Source organism: Macrobrachium rosenbergii, chromosome 9 (genome assembly GCF_040412425.1).
Source record: "Macrobrachium rosenbergii isolate ZJJX-2024 chromosome 9, ASM4041242v1, whole genome shotgun sequence".
Classification (NCBI taxonomy): domain Eukaryota; kingdom Metazoa; phylum Arthropoda; class Malacostraca; order Decapoda; family Palaemonidae; genus Macrobrachium; species Macrobrachium rosenbergii.
This window is the reverse complement of record NC_089749.1, coordinates 13,955,162-13,969,455: the sequence shown is the minus strand read 5'-3', so window position 1 is coordinate 13,969,455 and position 14,294 is coordinate 13,955,162. Positions and strand designations below refer to the sequence as shown.

The 14,294-nt window shown below is 36.7% G+C and overlaps 1 protein-coding gene across 1 annotated transcript in view; it reads left to right on the top strand.

Annotated features, from left to right (window-relative positions):
- The first annotated feature begins 2,110 nt into the window (after nt 1–2,110).
- Nucleotides 2,111–14,294, top strand: part of LOC136841469 (sperm-associated microtubule inner protein 5-like) — a 94,342-nt gene continuing 82,158 nt past the window's right edge. Inside the window, exon 1 of the mRNA XM_067108416.1 lies at nt 2,111–2,369. The gene's annotated coding sequence lies outside the window, so the exon portion shown is untranslated. The remainder of the gene's footprint in view (nt 2,370–14,294) is intronic.

Here is a 14,294-nt window from a genome sequence, read left to right as displayed (position 1 = left end):
GATTTTAATTTTAATTATAGTTACTGTGAATTACGCTTGTCCTGTATTTGCTCATGAATTTTTATTAGAGAATGTAAATATTGTTAAAATTTCCTCTCCTTATGATAACTTGTTGCCGTGGTGGCGCAGTGGTATGGTTCTTACCTACCAGTCGAAAGTACCAGGGTTTAAATCCCGCCGCTCACTGTTGGCTTGGGGATGGCGCCATTGCGTAAACCCGGTGGGCCGCCAACCTAGCGGTCTGAAAACTCGAGAGGTTTAGTTAGAAAATAGGTACCGGCCCTCGGGCTGGGGTGTTAAACAGTGGACCTAGTGACACATTGGTCACGTGTCTTTAGGCAATGGGACTTCTCCCCCACTGGCTGTCGGCCTAAGAAACCGGAGTTCAGCGCCGGCCCTATGAGCCTTGCGAGGCCCATAAGGACTTTAACCTTTTTAACCATAATAACCTGGAAAATTCGTACGTGCATTTAAATACACCACAGACACTGAAACCAGGATATTGAACGTAAAAGAGTCAAGATCAAACGGCAATAATTATGGAATCAGAATGAAAAAATGAAGAATTATGCCGCATGAATCTCGGATTTTCCAACCAGCACGCAACCCAGATGACATTCATTATCGAGAGATTAAAAATTAGTCTTGCATAACAGACAAGAAAGCAGATCCTTCTTCTTAAGGGAACACATTACTGATATTTTGTCTTTATCTCAGTCATCATTTTCATTCATTCATTTCTCTGATCCAAAGTATGTTCATAAACAATAATCAAGGCTTCAATTCTTTGACCTTTCTTCTTAAAGGAACACATTACCAATATTTTTTTAATATTTTATTTTTCCATAATCATCGTTTATATTCATTTATTTCTATTACTGAAAGACCTTTCATAAACAACAATCAGAAGATCATTCTTAGAACTTTCTTCCTAAAGAACACATTTCCAATATTTTTTTTCTAATTTGCCTTTTATATTCATTTATTTCTATCGTACAGAGTATGTTCACACACAAAGATCAAAAGACTATTTTCAATATTTTTCTAATATTCAGTCTTCATCTATTTCATCGCCTACATTCGTTTATTTCTGTTATGTAAAGTATGTTCGCAAACAACAATCAAAAGACTATTATCCCTATCTTTATTATTAGCTCTTCTACAAAAACCTCCCAAGAGAAACATAATCTGAGGTCATGTTTATTGGTGGTCAATTCGTCTCCTTGTGACCTACATCACAGGAATACCTCCACTATATAATAATGATATAATTCCCGTTCATCACGCTACACGGTCACGCAACCCTTACAGAACGAATCTCTAAGTTTTGTTTACTTTCGTCTTCCTCTTCTTCTTCTTCTTGTGGTTAGGTTAGGAATTCAGAGCTCTCCCATTCTTCTCTCACAAGCATCATTGTTTTACGAGCTGCATAGAGAAAATAGGAAGACACGAGAGCGAGCAATAAATTCATTGCGTTTCTTTAAGGTCTTATGATGCAGCGGAAGGCGGCCCTGAGTTACCAGCTACTCTTTTTCCGACGTTAGATTTGCGACGACTGGATCAATGAAATTTCACAGGGAGTCTGATTTATTAAGTTTTATTTTGCTATAACGAATAGGTGCTTCAAGATTTGTCATAGTTTTCATTTATCATCACCCTGTAACTACTATTTCCTTTTAGGTGCATGTTTTAAGTTCAAAATGAATAAGCTTAACGTTAAGGAGGGAATTACCGTTACGTGCACGCGAAGCCTCTTTAGTTAATCGTATTCCCGCCATTAAGAGACGTTTAAACTGAGAGATTCATTCAGGCGACAAATAAAAAAAAGAGAACAATAGTTTTAACCGTAGCGACATCTGGTAACTCGGCCGTTCATCGTGGTGTGTCGCACCGAGCGACCTTCACTTGTTTCGCGTGAACAATTTGTTTTAGGCCCGGGGAGCCTACAGCCTACATGATGAACAAACAGGGGAAAGGAAAGAAGAAGGAGAAAATGAAGAAGAAGAGGAAGGAGAATTGCACGCTAAAATGACGCCAGGGACGGTTGAAATAACGGCCGAAAAGGGGAAGGGAAACTGGTGGACATCAGCTGTTACCGAGTATAAGATGTGGGAGTTCGCCTAGCAGCCATATTGATCCCGGTTGCTATAGCAGTAGTGTAAACAGAGGGAGGCGGGACCCACGTCGTACGAGTGTCCTGGCTGAACTTTCAGCTTTCCAGTGAATCCCAAGGATGGTTTTAACTTCCACGTGAAGCGTGAAGTGACGTTCGAGTGCCCTGTTGGGGGATAAGGACGAACGAACCGGGAAAACGCCCGTTCGGCAGCCGTTACCCCGTCTCCCAGGAAAGATCAACGTCTTCCATTCGAGTAAGTGAGAGTAAAAACGAGTTGTTTACACCGTTCGTGCTCGTGATGCTGGGCCTCATCTCACCCCCCAATTCCTGTGCATCGATGGCTGGACAGATGCTTTCACCCTGTGCTTTCACTGTGTGCTTTCCCTGAGACTAGTAGAGGCTTTCTGTTGCTCGTAAACAGCTGTTTATCAACCCTTAGTACCACATACAGTTACAGGTTTCATTACTCCCAAGCAGTGTTCCATTCAAAAATGAATTTTAAAAATGCACAACACGTGTGGAGGTTATGCACAATGATGTATGCGATAGGGATGGGAAAGGGGATTTATTTAAAATAAGCACAGTGATAATGTGTTATTAGGCTAAGGCCTATGTATTTAATTTCACAGTTAAGAACTCAGAGATACTGATTCCATTTTAATCTGCATAGCGTAAAGAAAGCATATTATTCTCTCTCTCTCTCTCTCTCTCTCTCTCTCTCTCTCTCTCTCTCTCTCATATATCAGCATACGTATCAGTAAGTAGGTACGTGAATAATTTATCCCATATCCCTGCAATGGTACTACACTCACAGGCACTTTATATTACCGTATTGTGAAGCTTCCCTTTTACGAAAAAGAATAGTACTTAAATAATTAAACAGTAGAGTTGTTAGGAAATACAATTAAGGGGGACTTTCAGATTATATATGTATACTGTATATATATATATATATATATATATATATATATATATATTATATATATATAATATATATATATATATATATATATATATATATATATATATATATATATATATATATATATATAAATTATTGTTTTCGAAGCAAAAGCAAGATCTTGCTTAAATCAGAACTGTCGTAAGTAGTTAGTGATTATGTAATTCAGTATGTATTATACAGAGAGAGAGAGAGAGAGAGAGAGAGAGAGAGAGAGAGAGAGAGAGAGAGAAAAGGGGCGTGTCTCTTTTTACAGCTGCTGCTTAACTAGCCGAAGATTTTACGAGTATTTGATTTGACAGCGTCACCATTTCTCGAGAAACCTTTTATTTACCAATGCTACGTCAGTTCTAGTTTTACAAGGAATAAAATTCATGATGAGTATTGCCTTAAACATTTAAGTTTCCGTTTTTTCATTATATTTATGCTGGTGTATTGGTAAATTTATTTTTTTTTTTAGATTAGCCATTTGTAATTGGTTCAATTTAATTCCTTTACTTTAAGAAACATCACGAGGAAAGAACGTATATATTGAATATTTCATGACTAAAGAAAAAAACCTTTTTTACATTACGAGTCCCGTTAAATATACTGTTTGGCGCAAGCAAACTGTTTTTATCCTTATGAGTCAATAATACATTCTATAATTGATCGTTTGAAGACTTACTAATCAAAGATCGGTAAACGTATTCGATAAATATATCCTGTACAGGGTGAGTCAATGAATATAATTATCATATCATAAGTTAATAGATATATTCAGCATTTCGCCGGTTAAGAAATGTATTGGTAACTTTGAGGCAAGGAAGTATATTAATAAATCATTATCTAATATATTATAGGAAACATATTAATATATAAGCAAGAAATATATGAATCATTATCAGTAAGTAACACTTGGTTATAGAAAAATATTCGACTCTTAAGTAGCCAAGAAATATATTTTAGAAAAATATTAGTTGAGAAACTCGTTGGACAAATAATTAGGCAAAAATTTATTTGATAAATCCGTGGTTAAGAAAAATACCTTTAGTATTAAAATTCAAAAAGGTATATTTACTAAACATGACTTGAGCAATATATTTTACGCATTGTATGTCAATATATCAGGCTTCAAGGGATATATTTACTGCAGCAAAGATACTCCATTGACTCATAATGTAAAAGGTAAATTTGATATTGCATGAGTAAAAGAATATATTTTATATATGACGATACAAGTAATGTATTTCACAGTCATTGAGTATAAGAATATATGTATTACAGTAAGAGCCGGTGAATATTTTTAGGGTCTTGTGATCCAGCGAATGTATGTAATTCAGGAGGAGTCAAGAATATACTTATGAGAATACAGTCAATGATTCATGAATGTAAGAATATATTTACTAATTCATGAAAGCAATCGGACTGTCACTTTATCAATAATTAGGCAACTATAATTTGAATGTAATTGCCCATTCAACCAGTCATTGATGAAAAACATAATTAACGTTTTCACGATTCATAGAATTTTCTAAATGAGTTCTGTGTCAATCATAGGCTTTTGAAATTCAAGTCATGTCAGAGATCAGAACTGCTAGAACAGGTCATAGAATATCACTTATTACTTTGAGGCGACGCTAAGAACATTTACGTACAGCGATAAAGAATGAAAATTTGTATTCCATCAGTCATAGCTCAGAGTATATAACATATCACGATTCAGAGATCTTTCAATGTGAATTTTATGTCAGTCATAGATTTTTTTTAACACGCACCTCGTATCACATTAACATATCACGATTCACAGATTTTCCAAAATGAATTCTGTCAATCGAATATTCTTTAGAAAATGCCATTTGCGTCAAAGAATGGAATTACTAAAACAAGTCGGAGAATATCACGTATTTTGTGACGAGAAAATGGACAGTGATTTACATCTACAGAGAAACACAAACCTACATAAACTGTAGTAGTCTTTCTCGTGCTACTCAACTTTCCTTCGCTACACGCAATCTTCTACTTCTTCTACCCCCTTCCGTGTTCTGAATGGGATTCCTGACCTAGTTTTTTCATCGACTGTTTTCTCTTAATTCCGGTTCGTTGGGTAGGTTAAGCTGGTCCAAGTTTCTGGGTTGTATTTTTGTCTTGTGATTGACGTGGAAGTTCTTGAGTACAGACTGGCAAAAATTGTGCTCGCTTAATTAGGTAGCGTGTGCTTTTGGTGGTATTGGAAATGTGAAGCAATTTGTGTATGGATGGTACACGCGCGCACAGATTCTCTCTCTCTCTCTCTCTCTCTCTCTCTCTCTATCTCTATATATATATATATATATATATATATATATATATATATATATACATATATACATATGATTACTAACTGGACCTCATTCAAACTGGATGGTATCTAATGGAGTATTTATTCAGAAAAAGTTACAAGCTTTCTTGGACAAACAGTCCTCATTATCAAGTGCACGGATATTTGATAGTGAGGACTGTATGTCCAAGAAAGCTTACAACTTTTTATGAATAAATACTCCGTTAGATACCATCCGGTTTGAATGAGGTCCTGTTAGCAATTCTACTAATGCACAGAACAGTTGTGTATGTGATAAAGTTAATATACATTATATATATATATATATATATATATATATATATATATATATATATATATATATATATATATATATAATGTGTAATGTGTGTGTGTGTGTGAAAGCACTTGCCCTCCTCGGATATTCAACCAATGACAACTAAGATGTCAGATCATCTTTATGGCCAGTAGTAATAAGGGCCAAAATTGCTAGCCTTCCAGATTTAAGATTCATAAGTTTGTCAGGTTTTTCTTCAGGGAATCGGGGGGAAAAGTTTCTTCTTTCTTTCGGGTTTCTACTTGTTTTTTTAAGAGAAAGTATTAGTTTAAATGGAATATATTAAAGTTAATTGGCAACTTTAGGTATCGATTAGGAATTTTTTTTTTGGGGGGTGACCGGGTAAAGATCAGGTTGTATGTAAAGATAGTATTTGCATAAATTATGATACTTTTTTTCTCTCATATGGTACTCGTTGGTAACAATGCTTGCTCTTGATTGCTAATGAGTTTTTCCTTGGTAAAGTAAAAAAGAAAATGGGTCTCGTGCGTGAAAATTATTTTTTGGGGAACAATATGTTTCAGCAGGTAATTAAGAATTTTAATGTCAAACTCTTATAACTATAGATGATGGTATAAGTACCTAATACTTCCTATCTTTCATTTTACCTTAACTGGATTACTCCCGTAGGGGGATAGTGCCGTCAGTGCACCTCACGTGGTGCACTGTAGGCATTACTAAAGGTTCTTTGCAGCGTCCCTTCGGCCGCTATCTGCAACCCCTTTCATTCCTTTTACTGTACCTCCATTCTTATCTTTCTTCTATCTTGCTGTCCACCCTCTCCTAACAGGTTTTCCTCCTGTTACACCTTTCAAACCTACCTACTTTCAATATCCTTTCCAGCGCTGAGTGACCTCATAGGTCCCAGTGCTTGGCCTTTGGCCGAAACTCTGTATTCTATTCTATTCCGTAGAGGAATTTATTTCTGGCGATAGAAATTCATTTCTCGGTATAATGTGGTTCGGATTTCACAATCAGCTGTAGGTCCCGTTGCTAGGTAACCAATTGGTTCTTAGCCACGTAAAATAAGTCTAATCCTTCGGGCCAGCCCTGGGAGCGCTGTTAATCAGCTCAGTGGTCTGGTTAAACTAAGGTATACTTAACTTTTTCATGTAGATAAGATTTCCCAAATTGATTGGTTCCTTCTTGGTAATTGGCAGGTGAATCTTTTTAGTCATTTTGACTAGGTTCTCTTCCGGCAGGGAACATGCACTGGCAGTCCCCATGACCAGAGGACCTGCCCCCCTTCCTCCCCCCATCCGCTCCCCAAGGACCAAGTGTGGGCCATTTGCATTGCAGAGCATCTGCACCCCCAAATTCTGTGAGGGTGCTACATTTCCAAAGTTCCAGTAACCTAGAAGTATTTCATTGCTTTAATTTAATTTAAACTGTGGAAAGGTCTTCCTGGTATGTTACTGAAGTAACTGACGTTGAATAGAGACTGCATTTCTAATCCAAAGCACTTCTTCTTCGTTTAACGTGCTTTTTCCCATTTTTATATGGGGTAAGCACGATGCCTTCTTTTGAAGGACTTTGATTTGGCGCTGGGGTAGACCGTAGCCTTGATCGGCTGCTGCCCTGCCTGACATCTTTTAGACCCCGGTAGCGCATGTGTACATGTATCGTACCAAATCCCCAGCTCCCTTTCTCCCAGCAGCGAGGAGAGTTGAGCGGTTAGGTCGACAGTTCGAGACGTGTGAGGTGTCTGTTATGTTTTTAGAAGATGTTGGAGTGGCTTTGTTTGTGTGTGTATTAGTCTGTAACACCCATTTGCTTTCAGCAAACCTATCAACGCTAAAGCACCGTGCCCCATTTTTCTGAATCTTATTGCCGTCATGCACAGATATATTGGTTGTCAGATCAGATCATATCTCTTGTTATTCATTTGTTTGATTTCTTCTTGCCTTTTTGTGTTTCCACACAAAAGCCCACTGTTATGTGGTACCTTGGGTTGCAAGTTAAGAACATTTCAAAGTTAATCCACAATGAAACTTACTCATTTTGAATCATGGCAAAATGATTCACTGTTCAGTAATGGTTTCTGAGAATATTCACGTGTGGTCTGATGACATTTCAAGCCAGGTTCCTGATCGCTTTCTGTCAGCAGGTCCCTTGCCATCAAGTGTCTAAGAGATTCCACAATGTGATCCCTTCTCACATCATTCCAGGAGCATTCCCACATTACCTGTACTTGTGTCTTTGATTTACTCAAACTAAGGTGCTGCAAATATGCTTTTTATTCATCTCTTATCTTATATACAGCCTTTTCGTAACAGCCTCTTTGCTCTATCCACATTTTCGTTTGAACGTGCTGGGCTTATGCTTTTATTCTCTGTTGCTATTCATACTTCCTCGTCTTGATCAAGATACCATAAAATAAAATATTAGGAAGGAATTTCATAGAAAGACACAGCAGTCGGTTTTCGTCGCCAATTTAAGACGACTCTGCAAAGATATCCATCGTTAGTTAATTGGTATGTCATATAAATATTGACGGAGTTCTAACTCCTCCCTTGTCGGTTTTGAATCTTGTCGTTCACTTTAACCCTCCTCCATCTCCTCATACCCCCTACCCCTATTCCGGCTCTTTCCAGTCCTCCTCCTTCCTCCATTCCTTTCACTCCTTCGCCACTCCCTTCACTCCTTCCCTCTCTTCTTCTCTCGTCCATTTTACAAACTCCTCAACGTCTTTTTTGGTTTCCTCCTCCTCCTCCTCCTCCTCCTCCTCCTCCTCCTCCTCCTCCTCCTCCTCCTCCTCCTCCTCCTCCTCTGCTCGTTCCTAATGAATTTAAGGTTCCACATCCTCTTTTTGATCTGATGACACCCCCCCAAAAATAATAAATAAATAGAGAAAATAAGAAAGTGGTCCGTCGAAACCTTACGTACTAACTCGCGGGTAAAAAAAAAAAAAAAAAAAAGACTTTTCGGTTGGTATTGCGGGCACGTCTTCGGCAAAGAAGTCGACCGTCTGAAAGTCCCTCCATTCTACGCGGTTGCCGCAAAGTCCTTGACCTATATCACGTCCTATATCAAGTCCGGGTTGGGTTGCTTTGCGCATTGTTTGGGAGGGACAAAGGTGTTTATAGGTAGAGGGTGCGATATCGATATTGAAAGTTTATAGGAAAGCGTTTTTTTATGGTATATATTGTTTATGTTAACCAATAGCAAATTTTGGCAGTGATATGGATGATAGAGTTATGGCGTCTTGCATATATATATATATATATATATATATATATATATATATATATATATATATATATACTAAATATATGTATATACATATACATATATACACATATTTATATAAATACACACATAACCTAACTATATCGGTTTCCCCGGAAGAAAGAAAACTCCCCGAAGGATTGAAATATTGACTAATTGGAGGACTCGGTATTTCATTTTTTCATCGTATCTTTGATCTTGCATTACCAATTAAATCCTGAGGGAGTCTTGCGAAGTGAGTCTTACAGGATTTTCCCGAGACGTACTGGAACGTACAGCTGATAGTTTCACTCTTAAATTCGTGCAGGTATTATCTAGCGTTTACATTTTGCCTCTCGACAAAGCACATATTGATAGCAATCAAAATGCTTTAGGATTAATTGTCCAGAATTTATATAAATACACAGAGGGGGAAATGGATTCCGAACCTCAAATAGAAATACCGTTGTATAATATCAGTCATTATTACGTTTGCACAGCTGGCATGCCATTGAAAACAACAAAACACATTCAGCAGTTATTTCACCATAGAGGGTTAGTGTCGTCAGTGCGCCTCACGTGGTGCACTGTAGGCATTACTAAAGGGTGTCTGCAGTGTCCTTTTCGCTTCCTAGCTGCACCTACTTGACGGCCGAAATTTAAAAAAATTGAATCTAATCAAATAAACAGTAATTTAAATGTAAATTTAGAAGATTGAAAGATCAGAGGTGATCAAACTGACCGTGTTTGCGATGGACAAGTTTTACATCAGTGTATGGAAATAAGATCCATTACTACTTGGTGTTTGTGCTTCTTCTTATGAAATGTTTGTGAATCCAAGAGTTTTTCAAGAATCTTAGTCACGAGCGATTACTGGAAGATATACCAGGGTGCCTCTTCTAGAACTGGTCATACATTTAGGACCAGCGCTGGTCAGAAAAGCAGCCAAAATTCACGCCATGTAATATTAAATTGCTTGCTTGCTAGGACTGTAAGCCAATTCAAGTTTCTTCAGCATAAGTGGCGCTTGCAGACGCCGTTGTTGTTGCTTTTAGTTATATTTGTTACATTCCCCAAAGTCTGAGTCCCAGAAATACCTGGAAAAGCCTCATTAGGACAATGGCTCCGAATGGAGTTTAGGCTGAGAAGAAGGAAAAATTCTGCTTCTTGCTCCAAGTTGGTTAATTTTGCATTGCTCTCTCCTCTCTATATCCTAAGCCATTTTAACTTCCAGGAAATGTATTTTTCATGTTATGCTATTACATTACGCGAAGTTAGTTCTCCTCGCAAATGTAATAACATAACACGCATTGTGTTTTGCATTTTGTGTTATTGCATTACGTGAGGTTAGCTCTTTGTGAGAGAATTCAGAAGCAAATTATGGCATGAACTTAAATTCAGTGTCTTCATTATTGTTTTTCCATATAATGTTTTGATGACGTTAACTAAGAGAGAGAGAGAGAGAGAGAGAGAGAGAGAGAGAGAGAGAGAGAGAGAGAGAGAAAAAATGCGCCGAAGTTTCCTCGGCGCAATCGGGTTTTCTGTACATCGTATAATCAAGGCCACCGAAAATATATCTATCTTTCGGTGGTCTCGGTACAATGCTGCATGATCCGCGGCTCATGAAACTTGAACCACTGCCCGATGGTGGCCTGGCCAACATCGTTGCCAGACGCAAGATTATGGCTAACTTTAACCTTAATAAAATAAAAACTACTGAGGCTAGAGGGCTGCAATTTGGTATGTTTGATGATTAGAGGGTGGATGATCAATATACCAATTTGCAGACCTCTACCGTCTGTAGGTTTTAAGATCTGATGGCGGACAGAAAAAGTGCGGACGGACAGACAAAGCCGGCACAATATTTTCTTTTCAGAAAACTAAAAACACGTCATACACGGCAGAAGACGTACATTTTATAATCAGAAGCCAAACTTTAGACGTGTTCGTTTTACTTGACGTCAGAGCGATTTCATATAAATGTATGACTTCAGTGAAGCTGAAAAATTACGTATTAATCTCAATTGCATGAAACTTCCCAGTGTATGTCAACTTCATCCACAGACCCTTATAGATGTTTCTAATAAATTTCACCCGACAACACCAAAGATTATGCTCTAAAAATCTTGTTGATTATTTTAAACAACAGACAACAAACATTGGAACAGGAGATCTTAAGATTTCTGCTCTTGAATCTCGAAGGTGAAAATTTCGACGATCAGGCAAAAATGAAAAAAACGAAAGAAGAAAAAAAAGATTATTAAGAAAAGCCAAAGAAAAGACACGTAATTATAGATAAAGCATTACCTCAATTTACAAAAAAAAAAAAAAAAAATTCTGTAGGCACGTAGGAACATGAAAAATCGAAAGAAGAAAAGATTAATTAAGAAAAGTCAAAGGACGACACGTAATTATAGATAAAGTATTACCTCAGTTAAAAAAAAACCACAAATTCGTACGTAGGTAGGAACACGAGAAAACGAAATAAAAAGATAAATGAGAAGAGTCAAAGAACGACACGTAATTATAGATAAAACATTACCACGATTGCAAAAAAAAAAAAAAAAAAAATAGAGGCACACATCTGTGGGTAGGAATAAAAAAATCTGTAATTAGGATGGGAAATAAAAAATCTAAAGAAGAAGACAAAGATAATAGAGAGGAGGCAAAGAGCGCTACGTAATTATAGATAAAGCATTACCACTTTTACCAAAAAAAAAAAAAACACATCTGTAGGTAGGAATAAAAAAACCATCTGTAAGTAGGATGGGACATGAAAAATAGAAAGAAGAAGAAAAATATAATCAAGAAGAGTCAAAGAACAACATGTAAATGTAGATAAAGCATTAACAATAAAAAAAAACATTTGTAGATAATTAAAAAAAAAAAATACTGACGTCAGTACAGAGACGCTGGAGATACCCTCGAGAAATAAAATAAAGAATTCTGCTTATCACGAAGTGCAAGCTACGTTTAACCCCCTTCCCCACCCCCTCCCCACCCCACCCCAGAGAGATCCAAGAAAAATAGAACACGGAGACTGAGGGTACAAACTTGTGAGGCCTTCAGAGGAAATTCCTTGGCTGTCTTTTTCCGCTTCGTCCATTTTATCTTCATCAGATAGCCGGCTCGTATAAGGAAGAGTTACTCTCGTGTGATTAAACCGTCGCCTCACCTGGTGTGGGGTAAATGGGATTAGGAAATCGTCATTGCGGTGAGTGAAGTCTGTGTTTTTTTTTTTTTTTTTTTGATGTTGGAGAGAAACTAATTACAAGGTTGTGCTGAGGAATGCACGCAGATATTGATATATTTATATATATATATATATATATATATATATATATATATATATATATATATATATATATATATATAATATATATAATATATATATATATATATATATATATATATATATATATATATATATATATATATATATATATATATATATATATATATGTATAACAACTCTAAACAGTCTCCCCTGTAGGAAGACGATTCGGTATTGACAGAAGTGAGACGTTTAGTACCTAATATCAGAAGACATTTAAACAGGAGAAATAGGCGTGATAACGAACAGCCTGCCAGGCATATGGCACCTTACCTCCATAGCTATAGTTCTATAACTCTAACCTTTAAAATTAAAGTGGTTCTCCATTCTTGGTACTTTTAACTAACGGCAAATGTCCCCGGACATCCAAATTCATGAAGGTATGGTGGTAGAAATGTTAGTAATGTCTTATTGAGTAGCACAGTTCATTACAGTGTAACATTATGTCTCTACGAATGTTTTCGTTTCTCTGTTTGATGATCCGTAAAACAGTCAAACTCTCACTAACTGGAGAGCTTTAAGCTTATTGTAGATATTCTAAACGATTATGAATCCTAATAAATATTGAGAAAGATGCAACTTACAGAACTAAACCATTAGATTCTAATACCCCCGAAAATTGATGGCAGAACTTTCCTCTGTTTTCGTTTTTTCCGCCTGACTTTTAAGGAATATGTAATTGGACGTAACAGAAAACTAATGAAGGAGGTGAGATTGGCTGAGCGGGGTCAAGAGTAAAGCAAATATAATTGTTGTTTCACAGTTTTAGTTTTCTGTAAAAGAAAACCATTGTGCCGGCTTTGTCTGTCCGTCCGCACTTTTTTCTGTCCCCGCTTTTTCTGTCCGCCCTCAGATCTTAAAAACTACTGAGGCTAGAGGGTTGCAAATTGGTATGTTGATAATCCACCCTCCAATCATCAAACATACCAAATTGCAGCCCTCTAGCCTCAGTAGTATTTATTTTATTACAGGTTTAAACGTAGCTATTATCGTGCTTCTGGCAGCGCAACAACACAGGCCACCACGGCCGGCTGAGAGTTTCATGGGCCGCGGCTCATACAGCATTATACCGAGACCACCGAAAGATAGATCTATTTTCGGTGTCCTTGATTATGTGCGGTAGCGGCTGTACAGAAATCTCGATTGCGCTGAGAAACATCGGCGCAGTTTTTACTCGTTTTTGCTAGAGTATTATTAGGAGTCTCAAAGAAAGTGAACAGGGCATCAATGAATGCACAATATATATATTTTTTTTAATCTTTGCGTTTAGATCCGATCTTCCTCTCAGTATTTATATTTTAAGGCGAAACTGTAATCCGTTAATCGAATTTGATTTATCACTTTATTTATTAATCAAATCATTGATTACCTAGTTTATGTATTTAAGTATTTTTTTCTTTTTCTTCGTTTATTCTTTTTCTTCGTTTAAATCTTGATCTGAAAACCCTCATGGACAGATCCAAAAGATTATAAACCGAAGAGAGAGACAAGTTATAAGAAAAGGTGATCAATAAATAAATATGAGGGAATATACAATAAAAATGATATTGAATTCAGGAGACGTCAGCAGAATTGAATTTGCTCTTCTCTAAAACATTTGGAGATTAGAAGATTCCTCAAGAGCACTAGGCGAACTATTCCACACCTCTGTTGCATTACTCGCCTAATACGATTGTCCTTGCATTTTGATCACTTACTTACATTTTTATATTAATTTATTAATTTGGTTCATTTTCCATTTTCAACAAGTGATCTCTTCTTTCAGTATTTCCCTTTACCTTCTGTTACTGCTTTCTAATGACCGCCATAATAATAATAATAATAATAATAATAATAATAATAATAATAATAATAATAATAATAATAATAATAATAATAATAATAATAATAATAATAGTTCTCTTGGTGTTTTACTATTACTGAGTAGTTAGCAGCAGAAAAGATGCAATTGACAACAAAACTGACAGACCGTCACCTCCTTATTCCTGCGCGCCATCTTTGTTTGCAACGCATCTGCAAATGGAGATATGGCACCCCGAT